This window comes from Spermophilus citellus (genome assembly GCF_964194105.1).
Source record: "Spermophilus citellus genome assembly, chromosome: 1".
In the NCBI taxonomy this organism is placed as follows: Eukaryota; Metazoa; Chordata; class Mammalia; order Rodentia; family Sciuridae; genus Spermophilus; species Spermophilus citellus.
The window spans coordinates 191,977,421-191,993,469 of record NC_138182.1 but is presented as its reverse complement, the minus strand read 5'-3'; the positions used below and the strand labels follow the sequence as shown (position 1 = coordinate 191,993,469).

Sequence of the window (16,049 nt, the reverse complement as noted above, 5' to 3'; positions counted from 1 at the left end):
TCCCCCTTACCTCTAGTCTCACCATTTAATCCATTTTCTCTTGTTCCTTATTTAACTTGAGCAAGAAAAGCAAAATATAAATTCTGGAAAAATCATTAACTGGTTGTCATCTGGGAGTTTTATATCTTAAAATTGTCTGTCTAACTTAAAACTCAAGTTTCCAGGGTGGAGGCTATATTTTTTTTCGACTTGTGATGTGTCAAGGATGCTGTCTGCTTCTGGATCACTACCCTTGTGTGAGCATATGCTGCTTTGCAGAGATTCGAGGTCTGCTCTAGCCAACTTGGAAGTGAGGAAAGAAGAGTGAAGTTATTAAATTCTAATGTTTCCTGTCATTTTGAAATTTCTCCTCTTTTGTTTTTTTAAAAATTATCTGTTAAATTCACAAAGAAAACTCAGATAATGATACTTTTAAGTTACAGTAGGTAATATTACTGCCTTAATATATTTATACAATGTAGCTGAGGAAGTTATCTTAGATATAAAAATTTTGGCTTTGGCAAGACTTCAGTCATGATGTTGCAGTAACTTGGTTTCTTCTAGTTAATTTCTTAAGAAAGTGATTCCAAGTTGAAATGCATGTTATGCATTTATTTGAATATGTAATCAGGAAGCAAGTGCCTCTCTTTGGAGTGTTTCTGAATAGCAGCAGGGTGCACTTGAATTAGTAAGGAAAATGAGAACATGAATATGTGTGATACTCTATTTTAACTTTAAAAAAAAAAAAAGTTCATTCTGTCTGTCCATCCCAGGGTGGAAAGGCGGATATGTTGGGAGGTTTTCTAGGCTATACTGATGTATATTTAAATAACTTGATGCTACATGTTTATTTCTTGGATTGACGTTCAAAGATAAATAGTTTTGTGGATTAAAAAAGACATCATCCCAGAAAGTTCTTTTAAAGTATCTGTCAGAAATTCTTTGAATCATTGCCTGTTTTTATTTGAATCATTGTCTTTTTTTTTTTTTTTTTTTGTAACTAAGGTATATTATCTAAGGGCTTGAGATTTTTGCCAAATATTCTCCAATAAATAATGAAAGGGTAAAGATGGAGACAATTGTTGTATTTAGGTTCGTCCTCATATCACTGGGTATATGGGTTATGCCAGATATACACCATCATTTGTTTTCTTCCCATAAGGGTTGTGTTATGAAGTCTGTTATTCTTTGTAACCATATTGCTAGTTTATCTTCATTGACAAGTATGGAAAATGTCTTATTTTGCTACCAGATTATGGAAAATTAATTAAAAATTTGGGGAGAGGGTAGGAGATAGGATTGGGTGGAATACTTATTAACTTTTGTTTATTTTTTTGGTACAGGGTCTCTCTGTGTTGCCCAGGCTGGTAATGGTCTTGTAGGCTCAAGTGTTCCCTTGTCTTGGCCTCCTGAGTAGCTGAGAAAACAGGGACTATAGACCTGTACCACCATATCCAGCTGTATTAACTTTTTTTGGTACTGGGGATTGAACCCAAAGGTGCTTTACCACTGAGCCACATCCTCAGTTACACCCTCAAATCCCTTTAAAAAAAATTTGTGACAGGGCCTCACTAAGTTGCTTAGAGCCTTGCTAGTTGCTGAGGTTGTCTTCAAACTTGTGATCCTCCTGCCTTAGCTCCTGAGTTGCTGTGATTACAGGTGTGCACCACTGCACCTGACTATATTAACTTGATTATCTTGAAATTGGCAACTAATTTTGTGAATTCTAGGTTCTGTCATTTTTATTATTTGGTAAAATGAGAGTTGGTGGAATGACAAAGAGATAAAAATGGTTATGTCACTTCTTGGTGAGACCCCTTGATCAGATGTGTTTAAGAGAATTTGGCATAAAGTAGGTTTATCAGTGTAACTAAAGCACTAAAAAGTAATTTTTTAAAATTTAATTGATTTTTTTTAAAAAAAATACACGACAGTGGAATGTATTACAATTCTTATAAAAAGTAATTTTTTGAAAATTTTATTTTTGGTACCAGGGATTGAACCCAGCGGTCTTTTACCACTGAGCCATATCCCTAGCCCCCCTGTTCCCCCCTTTTTAAATTTTGAGGCAGAGTCTTGATGAGTTACTTAGGGCCTCACAAGTAGCTGAGGCTGGCCTTGAACTTGCAATCCTCCTGCCTCAGCCTCTCAAGTCACTAGAATTACAGGTATATGCCACCATGCCCCCACCTCACTTTTCAAATACTTAAGAAATATGATATATAGAGTATGACAAATAAATATAATGACAGTCTTTTACATTAGAAAATTGAAGGCTTCCATTATTAATGAATATGAGCTATTGGAGAAGGAAAAATATTTTTTCTTTTTAAAATTTTATTTATTTTAATTAGATATATATGACAGCACAATGTATTTTGATTCATTGTACACAGTTGCAGCACAGCTTTTTATTTCTCTGATTTACACGATGTTGCATAGCACCGTATGTGCAGTCATATATGTACCTAGGATAGTAATGTCCATCACACATCTATTATTCCATATTTTCTGCCTCCATATTTCCTCCCCTTCCTTCCCTCCCCTTTACCCCATCACAAAGTTCCTCTATTTTTCCCATGTCCTCCCCCATTATGGATCAGCATCCACTTATCAGAGAGAACATTCAGCCTTTAGTTTTTTGGGATTGGCTTAATTTCTTTAGTAGGATATTCCCTAACTCCATCCTTTACCTGCAAATGCCATAATTTTATTCTCTTTTAATGCTGAGTAATATTCCATTGTGTGTGTGTATGTTTCTTTGTCCATTCATCTATTGAAGGCATCTAGTGTGAATTGAGCTGCTATAAACATTGATGTGGCTGCATTGTATAGTATGCTGATTTTAAATCCTTTGGATATAGATTAAGGATTGAGATAGCTGGGTCAAATTGTGGTTCCATCCCAGGTTTTCTAAGGAATTTCCAAACTGCTTTCCATAGTGGTTGCACCAATTTGCAGTCCCACCAGCAATGTATGAGTGTGCCTTTTCCCCTACATCCTTGCCAACACTTATTGTTGTCTGTATTCTTGATAACTGCCATTCTGGCTGGAGTGAGATGAAATCTTTTTAAAAATTTTTTTATTTAACATTTATTTTTTAGTGCAATTGGACACAATACCTTTATTTTATTTATTTTTATGTGGTGCTGAGGATTGAACCCAGGGCCTCACACATGCTAGGCGAGCGCTCTACCCCTGAGCTGCAACCCAGCCCCAGAGATGAAATCTTAGAGTAGTTTTGATTTGCATTTCTCTAGAGATGTCGAACATTTTTTCATATATTTGTTTATCAATTGTATATCTTCTGAGAAGTGTCTGTTCAGCTTCTTAACCCATTGAGTTGTTTGTTTTTTTGGTGTAAATTTTTTTGAGTTCTTTGTATATCCTGGAGTTACTGCTCTATCTGATGCGTGTGTGGCAAAAATTTGCTCCCAAAATGTAGGCTCTCTCTTCATCACATTGATTGTTTCTCTTGCTGAGAAGTGACATTATAGTTTGAATCCATCCCATTTATTAATTCTGATTTTATTTCTTTTTATTATTATTATTTTTTTATTTTTTATTTTTTTATTGGTTGTTCACAACATTACAAAGCTCTTGACATATCATATTTCATACATTAGATTGAAGTGGGTTATGAACTCCCAATTTTACCCCAAATGCAGATTGCAGAATCACGTCGGTTACACATCCACATTTTTACATACTGCCATATTAGTGACTGTTGTATTCTGCTACCTTTCCTATCCCCTACTATCCCCCCTCCCCTTCCCTCACATCTTCTCTCTCTACCCCATCTACTGTAATTCATTTCTCTCCTTGTTAATTTTCCCATTCCCCTCACAACCTCTTATATGTAATTTTGTATAGCAATGAGGGTCTCCCTTCATTTCCATGCAATTTCCCTTTTCTCTCTCTTTCCCTCCCATCTCATGTCTCTGTTTAAAGTTAATCTTTTCTTCCTGCTCTTCCTCCCTGCTCTGTTCATAGTTGCTCTCATTATATCAAAGAAGACATTTGGTATTTGTTTTTTAGGGATTGGCTAGCTTCACTAAGCATAATCTGCTCTAGTGCCATCCATTTCCCTGCAAATTCTATGATTTTGTCATTTTTTATTGCTGTGTAGTACTCCATTGTGTATAGATGCCACATTTTTTTTTTATCCATTCATCTATTGAAGGGCATCTGGGTTGGTTCCACAGTCTAGCTATTGTGAATTGTGCTGCTATGAACATCGATGTGGCAGTATCCCTGTAGCATGCTCTTTTAAGGTCTTCAGGGAATAGTCCAAGAAGGGCAATAGCAGGGTCAAATGGTGGTTCCATTCCCAGCTTTCCCAGGAATCTCCATACTGCTTTCCAAATTGGCCGCACCAATTTGCAGTCCCACCAACAATGTACAGGTGTACCCTTTTCTCCACATCCTCGCCAGCACTTGTTGTTTGACTTCATAGTGGCTGCCAATCTTACTGGAGTGAGATGGTATCTTAGGGTGGTTTTGATTTGCATTTCTCTGACTGCTAGAGATGGAGAGCATTTTTTCATGTACTTGTTGATTGTATATCCTCCTCTGAGAAGTGTCTGTTCAGGTCCTTGGCCCATTTGTTGATTGGGTTATTTGTTATCTTATTGTCTAATTTTTTGAGTTCTTTGCATACTCTGGATATTAGGGCTCTATCTGAAGTGTGAGGAGTAAAAATTTGTTCCCAGGATGTAGGCTCCCTATTTACCTCTCTTATTAAGTTTCTCTTGCTGAGAAAAAACTTTTTAGTTTAAGTCCCATTTGTTGATTCTTGTTATTAACTCTTGTGTTATGGGTGTCCTATTGAGGAATTTGGAGCCCGACCCCACAGTATGTAGATCGGAGCCAACTTTTCTTCTATCAGACGCAGAGTCTCTGATTTGATATCAAGCTCCTTGATCCATTTTGAGTTAACTTTTGTGCATGGCGAGAGAAAGGGATTCAGTTTCATTTTGTTGCATATGGATTTCCAGTTTTCCCAACACCATTTGTTGAAGATGCTATCCTTCCTCCATTGCATGCTTTTAGCCCCTTTATCAAATATAAGATAGTTGTAACTTTGTGGATTAGTCTCTGTGTCCTCTATTCTATACCATTGGTCCACCCGCCTGTTTTGGTACCAGTACCATGCTGTTTTTGTCACTATTGCTCTGTAATATAGTTTGAAATCTGGTATCGCTATACCGCCTGATTCACACTTCCTGCTTAGAATTGCTTTTGCTATTCTGGGTCTTTTATTTTTCCATATGAATTTCATGATTGCTTTATCTATTTCTACAAGAAATGCCATTGGGATTTTGATTGGTATTGCATTAAACCTATAGAGAACTTTTGGTAATATCGCCATTTTGATAATGTTAGTTCTGCCTATCCATGAACAGGGTATATTTTTCCATCTTTTAAGATCTTCTTCTACTTCTCTCTTTAGGGTTCTGTAGTTTTCATTGTATAAATCTTTCACCTCTTTTGTTAGGTTGATTCCCAAGTATTTTATTTTTTTTGAGGATATTGTGAATGGAGTGTTTTTCCTCATTTCCATTTCAGAAGTTTTGTCGCTGATATACAGAAATGCCTTTGATTTATGCGTGTTGATTTTATATCCTGCCACTTTGCTGAATTCATTTATTAGTTCTAGTAGTTTCTTTGTAGATCCTTTTGGGTCTTCTAGGTATAGAATCATGTCGTCCGCAAATAGTGATAATTTATGTTCTTCTTTTCCTATTTTTATGCCTTTAATTTCTTTTGTCTAATTGCTCTGGCTAGTATTTCAAGGACTAAATTAAATAGAAGTGGTGAGAGAGGGCATCCCTGTCTTGTTCCACTGATTTTATTTCTTGTGCTTTAGAAGTCTTGTTAAAGAAGTGGGGGCCTAATCTGACATGATGAAGATTTGGGCTTACTTTTTCCTCTATTAGACACAGGGTCTCTGGTCTAATTACTAGGTCCTTGATCTAGTGCATGGAGAAACAGAGGTTTAGTTTCATTTTGCTGCATATGAATTTCCAGTTCTCCCAGCACCATTTGTTGAAGAGACTATTTTCTCTCCAATGTATTTTTTGGTTCCTTTGTTTAGAATGAGATAACTGTATTTATGTGGGTTTGTCTCTGTGTCTTCTATTTTGTACCGTTGGTCTACATGTCTATTTTGGTACCAATAGAAAAATATTTGAGAGTTAAAATCATTTTGAGTTACAGAGAACAAAATAACTCAAGCAAAGGTCATCTCAAATCAGTGGGAGGAGGAAATCAGAATTCCTCATATAGCCATGAATCTGATCCTGAGATGAATAATTTGAACACATTTAAGATGGTTGATAGAACGCAAATTCTTCACCTAAAAGGTTTTGTTATTTTAACACGGGAGTGTTTTTGCTGGTTTTAAAATAAACATTCAGGTGAATGTCTTAAAATATCTTTTCTCTGTTGGCAGTTGTTAATAAACAATATTTTCTCAAAAAATGTTCTTTTTGCTGGGTACAGTGGTACACACCTATATTCCCAAAGGCTCAGGAGGCTGAGGCAGGAGGATTGCAAATTCAAAGCTAGCCTCAGCAACTTATTGTGACCCCATTTCAAAATAAAAAATTAAAAGCACTGGGGATATGGCTCATTGGTTAAGAGCCCTTGGGTTCAATTCCCCAGTACCAAAAAAAAAAAAAAAAAAAAAAAAAAACCCTGGGGATGTAGCTCAGTGGCAGAGTGCCCTTGGTTTCCATCCTCAGTATGGGTAAATAAATAAATTAATAAGTAAATGGGGTAGAAGGGCTGGGGGAGAGGTAAAGGCCTTCCTAAAGTCTCTCTGCAGTAGCTGTAAACAGAAAATAAAAATGATGAGATTGGGGCTGCAAATACAGTAACTCATATTTTAGATAAGTCTCTCAAGATGACTGATTTTTATAAAGCTTTTGAAAAACATTTAGTAATGTATGCTTTACATTTTGGAAGTTAAGTAGCATAGTTTATACCTTAGAAAACAGATTTCAAAACCTGAATTTTATGCATTGTACACATGAAACATACTGTTAACTTTGTCATCATTTAAAAACTTTTTTCTTTAAAAGTGTATTCATTATAGGAAGTTAAGAAAATAGTAGAAAATAATTACATATCAGGCCATACATACTACCTTGTGATAAATCGTCAATATTTTGATGTATGTTGGTTGTGGTCTGTTCCATGATTTGCTTTTGTCATAAACACATTATGATCTCTGTTTTCACTGTATAACATTGATTTATATTTGCTATTTAAAGTGGAAAGGAACAAAACTTTTCACTAATAAAGTCATCTGGTCTGGGAAGTTCGTGTAATTTATAGAAGATAAGCCATATTCCTCTACTAAGCTGAAAAATTCATGTTTCTTTCTGGACGTTAGAGTTAGTAAAGTTCTGGTCATGGAACAGGTCAAAAGTATCCTTAATATTGTTTTAGGAAAAAAGGTATAATCTTATTCAACCTGTTTTGGGTCCTTGGAGTTTTTAGGTTTTGGGGATACAAAGCTGTTAATGGGATAAGTAAGATAGACAGATGATCAGTACCTGAGAATTGAAAGGAATCTAAGCTTAGTTTGGAAAGGTCTTAAACAAACAAAACAAAACTACACTGAAAAACTAAGGTTCAGCAAAGCGAAGTTACTGAAGTTTTGTAGATATTACCAGAAGAGGACGGTTTCATTCTTTCTCCCTGCATTTGTACCATGGAGGGTAAGAATGAAGAAGTTTATCTCCTCCTCACTGCTTCAGCATTTCAAACCGAAAGCCAATATTTACTGTATTCTTTAGGAAACTTGCTAGCTTGACTTTATTTCTAAAAATGTAAAAACCGATTGGTATGTGGCTAATGACCATGTTCTGAATAGGTTTAAGAATTGAAAAAAAGTAGATGAGAAGGAAGGGGGGCATGGAAGTATTTGTTTACATATATTATCTCATTTAATTTTCAAACCAATTCAGATGGGGAGATGGTATTTCTATTTTGAAAAAGAGACAAATAGTCGAGATGAATCAACCCAAAGTCACACAGCCATCAAATAGTGAAGGTGGGATTCAGATCAATTCTAAAACCTTGTTTTATCTATGCCAGGCAATGTTTTGGAAGAAAGGTAATACATACTCATTAACTTACCCTTGTAACATTCTTTATTTTAAAGGAGCAACATGATAGAATATGTCACATCTTTTAGGCTCAAGTTAAAAACAAAAACTGTAGCCTTTTTTAATGTTCTCTTTTTCTGTATCTCGTTCCCCTCTCGTTCCCGCATGTACGTGTCCCCACTCCCCCCAATTCAAGCCTGTCTTTTCAAGGGGGATTTAGTTAAGATATTTGATGCTTCAGAAAGGCCTTGAACTTGTCCTGTTCCAGTAAATAACTTTGGGGGATTTTTTTTGGTTTTCTTCCTTTGCAATTAGTCTTTGTTATTGTTTTGAACTCCAGAAGAGTTTAAATTTTATCCCCAGCTTAGGAGAAAGCAGGGGGTGATAGATCTGATTTCATGACAGATGGTAGTGGGTTCTCTTAAATTTAATCTCCTTTATATCTTAGTTAATATTAGATGTTGTGTAGTTGACTGGTGGCAATTGGGACAAAGCCAGAAGACCTAACTATGTCCTAAGCTTTTATTGCTTGCATGAGAGCCTGGCAGATCTCCTCTTTTAGTTTGCTAGTTTACTCTTTTGTGTGAAGAGAGCTTTTGAACTCCTAGAAATGTACTAAGGCTAATTGACAGTTATCTTTTTAAAAATTTTTGATTTATTTTTGCATTTGATTTTGTAAAAATACTTTTAAAAGAAATCTCATCCATGTTATTGTCGTGTTCTTTTTTTTTAGTTGTAGATGGACATATTATCTTAATTATTATTATTATTATTATTATTTAATGTGGTGTTGGAGATTGAACCCAGTGCCTTACACATGTGAAGCAGGTGCTCTACCACTGAGCTACAGCCCCAGCCCTTTGTCATGTTCTTTTTACGGGGATTACCATTGAGCAAAAGAATGAAGATCTTGTTCTTAGCTATGGGCTTACTTACATGTTTGTCCATAGTTTTGTGAATAGGGAAAATTTGGATGTTTTAATTCATAATTTAGTGTGCTTTTTTTTTAAAACAAATTATTTTTTTAGTTGTAGGTGGACACAATACCTTTATTTTATTTTTGTGTGTTGCTGAGGATCGAACCCAGTGCCTCACATATGCTAGGCAAGCGCTCTACCTCAGAGCCACAACCTCAGCCCCCTAGCGTGCTTTTTTAAAATGTATTTTTCATTACTAATATGTTAACTAAACAGTTTAAGAACTTGCCAATGTGCCTTTGAGCTGAAAGAATAGGTTGGATGTAAATGTTTTTTTCACTAGTACTAGCCATTGAACCAGAGGCCCTCTATCCCAGCCCTTTTTATTTTATTTGAGATAAAGAGTCTGGGATTCTCCTGCATTAGCCTCCCAAATCTTTGGGATTATAGGTGTGCACCACCATGCCTGGCTAATGTGTTTAGTTTACCTGGCTTCTTCCTTCCAGTTTCAGTTGTTTGCTGTCATCGATCTGTTGTTATTTTAGAACCATATTATGGTAGCTGAAGAATGAACTGGGTTAGGAAATACAACTTAGAGGAAGGAGGAGGTTATGATGAAAAGAATGTTAGAGTTGGTGAAAAATTTGAGAGTCAGCATGTCAAGGTTATGTGATTGTTAAAATTGCCAGATTTCATTTGTTAATTTAAATATAACCTAGTCTTTGAAGAGTTTTGATTCATTTAGATGGACTGTATATTTAAGTCTTCTTAAAATTCATTCTGGGGGCTGGGGTTGTGGCTCAGTGGTAGAGCACTCGCCTAGCACATGTGAGGCCCTGAGTTCGATCCTCAGCACCACATAAAAATAAATAAATAATACAAAGGTATGGTGTCGAACATAACTAAAAAATAAATATTAAAAAATAAATAAATAAAATTCATTCTGTTTGGCCTAATTTGAGCCCTTACCTGTGTCTTCTAATTCTTCCATTCACTTGAAGTTTACTCCCTTTTTTATCTCCATCCTGCTCAGATTTTAACAGAGAACCAGAGGAGCTTCTGAAAAAACTGGGATTTTTCAACATTGTCAAACTTCGTACTGTTTAGAAGCCTCTTGCTATTTTGCATTTACTTTTCATTTGAGGGTCCTGGAACTGCCATTTATTCCACTTGGCCTTACCTCCTCCTGTGGTCCTGATTGTGTGTGCTTCTGTCTTTGACCCAGAATATTCATTCTTCAGTTGGGCATTGTGAGTCTCCTTTTGTCTCTCCCCACTCTTAATATTTGTTATTAATTCCAGTTGTGATAATAAAAAGTATGGCAGTGCTAGGCACTGCTCTCTGCACTCTGCTGAGTACTTTGTGTGTCCTAGAGCATTTAGTTTCGTCTCTGCAGCCCTGGAAAGTGGGCACAGGCAGTTCTGGCTTTGCAAGGTTCTGATGTGCGCACATTTTCAGTTACCAACATTTAGTTAAATACCACCAGTCCCCCAATACCATAGTTTAAAATTTAATTACCACAGTATACTAATTAACAGTGAAGATTTGCATAAAGTAAGTACTAACCTTGCTGTTAGCTCTGAAGTATACATATTGCCACATAAATAACTGATTCACATTATGGTCAGTGACCAATTATGTCACTCTTTCCAGTTTGTTGATTGTTCATTGTGCATCTTATCAGTTTATGTAGAGTGTGTAGTTGAGTTGTCCTTCCCTTCCAGTAATAAACCCACTAGAACCATTTTACGAAAGTAGAGAATTAAAAGAGGAAATTAATCAACAAAAAAATGGATGCTCAGGCAAAGAAATGAAAAATGATAAATTGAATAGAAGAAAAATGGATGAAATAGCCAACCTCAGTAATGTTTATTCTGTTGCTGTTTAAAATCCTAGGTAAGTGCCAAAGGAATTTGCTGAAGGAACATTCCTTCACTTATGTGAGGCAAGTGATTGTGATGAAAAGGAAGATGATGTTCAAGAGAAAGTGATGTCATAAAAAATTTCATGTTAAAGGAACTCTTGTAGATAATTTATGAACTTGAAAATGAAAAGATTAAGAGCTGGATATGGTAGTGGGATATATGGTGGGATTACATCTGTAATCCCAGTAACTGAGGAGGTTGAGGCAGGAGTATTGCAAATTTGAGGACTGTCTTGGCAATTTAGCAAGATCCTGTCTCAAAATAAAAATGGACTGGATATGTGGCAAGCAAGCATTGTTAATACTACTTTTGAGAGCTTTTTTTGTTGTTGTCATTGTTAAACAGAAAGTTTTTAGCCTTAACCTTAACAACAACAAATTCTCAGTGTACTGTAAAGTTTAACTTAGTTTATTAAATATGTATATGTTACAGCACAATCATAATTTTTCCATTGATGATTAAGATCACTTTGCACTGTTTCAGCCTGTCTGAATATTTTTATAGTCTTGTGCTACTAACAAAGATTAATGTTATTATTTCTGTTTTACAACTGTGTAAACCACCACCTATTTAGTGGTAAAAAAAACTATAGTTTCTGACCCTTAAAGGTGACCTTTGAGCAGAAGAATATTCATAAAACCTTTTCTCTGATTTTTGATTTTGTTTTACCTAATAATACTAATTTTAAAAATATATACCCAATATATACCCTATGTTGTCTCTCCTGGTACAAAGTAGTGAATTAGACATTTTAAAATTATTATTATTATTATTATTATTATTATTATTATTATTATTATTATTTTGATGCTGGAAATTGAACCCAGGACTTCACAAGTCAAGAGCTCTATTATCAAGCTACATAGCTACATCCCCAATCTCTCATATTAGCTATGTAGTGGGGTAAATGAATAAACCAAAATCTAGGCCTTCAGCTTCAAGACCTGTACTCACTCATGTTATTACATTTGATGTTTTCCCCCCTTGTTAATATCATAATTCACATACCATAAAATTTACCCCTTATAAAGTATATAAGTGATTAGTTCTTAGTACATTCACAAGGTTGTATAGCCATCACCCCTGTGTAATCTGACATTTTCATCACCTCAGAGAAAAATCCTTTTGTATCTATTAACATTAAGTTCTGATACCCCTACCCCATTAACCTGCCCGCAGCCACTAATATATATACTTTTTGTCTCTAGATTTGCCTATTGTAGAAATTTCACACAAATGGAATGGTACAATTTGTGTTTTTTTTGTGACAGACTTCTTTCTTTAACTTTGTGTCATTGTTATTTTCTTTCTATTTTAAAGGCACAGAAGAGGTTTATTTAGCAAAGTAGATACACATTCAAGGAAGAATTGAGGCAATCAAAAGAGATTTACCCCACTGGGTAATGTACCAGTACTTTGGTAATGAAGCAGCACTTTGTTACTTTTTATTGTTATATATAGGGATATATTACAATTTGTTTAGCCATTCATTAATTGATGGGTGTTTGGCTTTTTAACTATTATGACTAAAGCTGCCATGAGCCTTCATGTATACATTTTGAGGTATAATAATTATACTTAGTTATAATAATATATATATATATATTATATAATTATTATACTTACGTATAATATTATACTTGATGCTAGCCTGGGCAACACAGTAAGACTTCACCTCCAAAAAACAAAAACAAGTTAGTGATTTTCTCAACTAAGCCTTCCAGGTAGCTGCACTTGTAGGCATGTGCCACTGTAACTACACACCTTCCCCCACCCCTTCTCCTTTTTAATTTCTCTCCATTTATATGCTGTCATTCAGCTCTTGCTTGTCCCCTCTTACTTTTAAGGCAACCCTAGCTTGGAATCTTTAATTTTTGTTGGTTTCTTCTTAATACTTTATAATCAAAAGTTAATAGATCTTTTGACCCCTGCCTTTAAAATTTTCTATTACTCTTTCCTAGGTCACCACTGCAGCTTTCTGATGCCTCTTTCTGGTCAGGTTTATTGTATGTAAGATTAGGTTAATTTTCTCCTTCCATGAGTTTGACTTCCTCTAGCTCAAGGATTCTTTATTGAATTCTGTTTGTCCATGGCCTTTCTATCCATTACTTCTTTCTCTCCTGTATACAGCCCTCACTTTTCAGTTAGATTAAAGAATTCAGGTTCCAATTGTATCTTATTGTGTTCCTCAGCTTGGTTCTAAGAATGTTAGTATTGGCATTGCAAATCCTGGTCTATCATTCACTAGTTTGGTGACAGGGATTAAGTTGTTTGACTTGTGTAAGCATTGCTTGCCTTTTTTTGTGTGTGTGTGTGTGGTGCTGGAGATTGAACCCTGGACCTTTTACATGCAAGGCAAGCACTCTACCAACTGAGCTATATCCCCAGCCCTAGTTGCCTCATTCTTAAAAAGGGCTAATGCCACCTACTTTCTGTATGATTGATAAAATTAATTTAATAAATGTTGCACATTATTATGTTCATTCTACTTGAAGTGGTAACTCTTAATTCTCCTGCCAAAATCCTTCCTATCTTTTGCAAGTTGGGTCCAGTTCAGAATACCTTCCATGTACCTGTTAACATTTTACTTCTTCACCAAACTGGTTGTTAGTGCTTCCTTCTTTGATATCTCATAGAACTCTATGAAAGCATGGGCTTTTTGTTGTGTACATACTGCTAGTCCCTAATATAGTCCTTGATGTGTGGTGGGTGCTCATATTTGTTGAATAAATAAATCTTTTTTTCTGGGGGGGGCCACCAGGGATTGAACTAAGGGGCATTCAACCACTGAACCACATCCCTAGCCTTATTTTGTATTTTATTTAAAGACAGGGTCTCACTGAGCGGCTTAAGGCCTTGCTAATTGCCGAGGCTGGCTTTGAACTCGTGATCCTCCTGCCTCATCCTCCCAAGCTGCTTGGATTACAGGTGACCGCCACTGCACCCAGCTATAAATCATTTTTTAAAATACCCTGAGACATTATTGTTAATGTTATGAATTTACATGATTGCCATATGTCAGTATCTTTTTAAAGATATAAGGGAGGCATATATCAGATATAGGAAAACCTTTCATCTGCAGAGTTCTTCATCATGAGTTATTTCTGACCTGATAAATATGCAGAGCTTATCTTTACTCTTAGTATTCTATAGAGCTTTTAAGTCTAATTGATGTATGAATCTGAAGTAACTTAACTTTTTTCCCCTTCTGAGCTCATATTGTACAACTAAAGTTGTTAGAAATTCTGATGTGTTGATAAATAGTTTACTTTTTTGAAAATGGCCCTTAAAATAAAACAAACAAACAAAATACATGGAAATGAGAAAGAGAATGGCTTTTAGGCTTTAATCTACAGTGGATATACTCAGCAGAGAAAGAGAGAGTAAGTGCTTTTCTAGGACCCCAAAGATAACACCATACAACTACCATCAGAATACCAGTGGACAAGACATAGCCCTGGCCCTCTATGTGCTTCCAGCTATAAGAAGGGAGGTATAGCCAGGCACAGTGGCCTATACTGTAATCCCAATAGCTTGGGAGGTTGAGGTAGGAGGATCATGAGTTCAAAGCCAGCCTCAGCAGAAGTGAGGCTCTGAGCAACTCAGTGAGTCCCTGTCTCTAAATAAAATACAAAAAAGACCAGATGTAGCTCAGTGGTTAAGCGCCCCTGGGTTCACTTCCTGGTACAAAAAAAAAAAAAAAAAAAAAAAAAAAGGAGGAGGAGGAGGGAGGCATAATAATCACCTGAAATGCTTATCAATAGAAATTAATAAAACAAAGTTTAATTTGTATAAGTTTCCAGGAAATAATGTAAATAAATTCTTTTTTATTTTAAAAAATTGCTCTAAAGAATTATACATGACAGTAGAATGCATTTTGATACATTATTCATAAATGGAGTCTAACTTCTCATTCTTCTGGTTGTACATGATGTAGTATTACACCAATTGTGTAATCATATATGTACATAGGGTCATAATATCTGATTCATTCTATTGTTCCTGTCCCCCTTGTAAATAAATTCTTGAACTCAGGATTGTATATGTTGTATATACTTTTTAAAAAAAAATATTTATTTTTTAGTTGTAGTTGGACACAATACCTTTATTTTATTTATTTATTATATGGTGCTGAGGAGGTAGGTAGTCGAGCGTTCTACCGCTGAGCCACAACCCCAGCCCTGTATATTCCTTTTTTTAAAAAAATTTAAAATTTATTCTAATTACTTACACATGACAGTAGAAAACATTTATGCACTTTGATATATCATACATAAATGGATATAATTTCTCATTTTTCTGATTATACATGTAGAATCACATTGGTTGTGCAGTCATATATGTACATAAAGTAATAATGTCTGTTTTATTCTATTATCCTTCCTATCCACATATCCTTCCTACCTACTTACCCCCTCCCTTCCCTTCACTCCTCTCTATCTAATCTAAAGTAATGCTATTCTTCCCCTGATTTTTTAGGTGTAGATGGACACAACACAATGCCTTTATTTTTTTATGTGGTGCTGAGGATCAAACCCGGGTCCTGCCCGTGCTAGGCGAGCGCTCTACCGCTGAGCCACAATCCTAGCCCTTTACATGATATTCTACAGCTCCATCCCTTTACTGGCAAATGCCATAATTTCATTCTTCCTTAAGGCTGCGTAATATTCCATTTTACACCCCCCCACACACCCTTTTAAAAATCCATTCATCTCTTGAAGGTCACCTAGGTTGTTTCTATAGTTTAGCTATTGTGAGTTGAGCTTATGCTGGATATTCTTTTTTTTTTTTTTTTTTTTTTTTTTGTGGTGCTGGGGATTGAACCCAGGGCCCTGCGCATGGGAGGCAAAGCACTTTACCAACTGAGCTATATATCCCCAGCCCTGGATATTCTTAACAACTATGATAAAGTCTATTTTATGTTTCAAGCTTAATTTTTAAAATTATAGACGCAATAACCAGTTTATTATAGAATCTAGTTTCATAAGTACAAAATAATATTAAGAGGCAGAATGTAACCTAGTAATAACTCTTAGTTGCCTTTTCACTGCAGTTTTTTCTTTAAAAAAAAAAACGCCACAGATTACATACATTTGGAATTTCATATTTTT

At 35.4% G+C, this 16,049-nt stretch overlaps 1 protein-coding gene across 3 annotated transcripts in view; it reads left to right on the top strand.

Annotated features, from left to right (window-relative positions):
* Positions 1–16,049, top strand: part of CTNNA1 (catenin alpha 1) — a 175,488-nt gene that overhangs the window by 38,059 nt on the left and 121,380 nt on the right. The gene's annotated exons all lie outside the window — the stretch shown is intronic.